The following is a 1,647-nucleotide window of genomic DNA, read 5'->3' on the forward strand; positions in this document are numbered from 1 at the left end:
AACAGGGTCCCAAAGACCACATGGTGAAGGATGCTGTCTTTTCCATAAGATCCATCTGAGAAGGAGGCCCAGGGTATAAGACCTAAGAAATAAATGCACCTGGATGCAAACAAGATGTTTGACAATATCTGCCACAACATCTCTCTGGCCAAAATGAAGAACTATGACAGTATAATGTAAGCTATAAAGACAGGGTATATCACTAAATAATAATTTTTAAAACTTCATTTCAGTCTGCTAAAGCACGGTATATAAAATGGAAGGTTAGAAATAGTAAGAAAAGTAATGGACTTAACCCTTATACACATCAGAAAACAGATCATTAAATACAGCTTCAAAAACATTCCAAATGAAAAATCACAGTTACATTTCTCTCATCAGCTCATTCATTCCCACCTAATTAACTCTTGCTCCATGGGGCCTTGGGTTAGCATTCTACTTTCAAGAAGCAGTTCTAGCCTGCTGGAAATCTTTTTTTAATTGGCATTGGTTTTTTTTAATTGTAGAAAATACATATAACATAAAATTTACCATTTTAGTCATTTTTAAATCTTATTCTATTATAGTAAAAATATAACATGAGATCTGCCCTCTTAGCAGATTTTTAAGTGCACAATATTGTTGTTGATAGGCACAGTATTGTACAGTAGATCTCTAGAATGTATCCATCTTGCATAACTGAAACTTCATACCCGTTGGTTAGCAACCCCTCCAACCTTCCCCTCCAGCCCCTGGCAACCACCATCCTATTCCTTGCTTCTGTGAGCTTGACTATTTTAGAGTCCTCATATAAATGGAAATATGCACCAGTTGGTCATCTGTAACTGGTTTGTTTCACTTAACATAATATCCTCAAGGTTCATCCATACAGCAGGATTTCCTTCTTTTTAAGGCTGAAGAGTATTCCCGTATATTAAGTACCACATTTTGATTATCCATTCATCTACTGATGAACATTGAGATTGTTTCCACATCTTGGCTTATTGTACATAGCACCACAATAAATATGAGAGTGCTAATATCTCTTCACGTTCCTAATTTCCATTTTTTTCAATAAATACCCAGAAGTAGGACTACTGGATCATTTGGTAGTTCTATTTCTCATCTTTTGGGGCATCTCCACACTGTTTTCCACAGTGGCTGTACCAATTTACACTTCCATCAACAGGGCACAAGCGTCCCTTTTCTCCACATCTTCAGCAACACGTTGTTTCTTGTCTTTTTGATAAGTGTCATTCTAACAGGTGTGAAATGATATCTCACAGTGGTGATTTGTTTTGCTTTTTAATATTTATTTATTTGGTTGCACCAGGTCTTAGTTGCAGCCTGCAGGACCTTTGATCTTCATTGCAGCATGTGGGATCTAGTTTCCTGACCAGGGATCGAACGTGGGCCCCCTGCATTGAGAGTGCAGAGTCTTAGCCACTGGACTACCAGGGAAGTCCCTCATTGTGGTTTTGGTTTGCATTTCTGTGATGATTAATGATATTGAGCATCGTTTCATATACCCATTGGTCACGTGTGTAACTTCTTTGGGAAAATATCTATTCAGGTCCTCTGTCCATCTTTAAGTTGAATTATTAGGGTTTGGAGAGGGTTTTGTGTTTGTTTTGTTTTGTGTTGTGTTTGTTGCTATTGAGTTGCAGT

At 37.6% G+C, this 1,647-nt stretch overlaps 1 non-coding gene across 1 annotated transcript; it reads right to left on the reverse strand.

The window, feature by feature from the left end:
- Positions 1 to 1,367: 1,367 nt before the first annotated feature.
- On the reverse strand, positions 1,368 to 1,440 carry TRNAE-CUC. Its single transcript has one exon. It is a non-coding gene; the product is annotated as a tRNA-Glu (tRNA).
- Between the last annotated feature and the right edge of the window lie 207 nt (positions 1,441 to 1,647).

The sequence above is a fragment of the Bubalus bubalis genome, chromosome 8 (assembly GCF_019923935.1).
Source record: "Bubalus bubalis isolate 160015118507 breed Murrah chromosome 8, NDDB_SH_1, whole genome shotgun sequence".
Taxonomy (NCBI): Eukaryota; Metazoa; Chordata; class Mammalia; order Artiodactyla; family Bovidae; genus Bubalus; species Bubalus bubalis.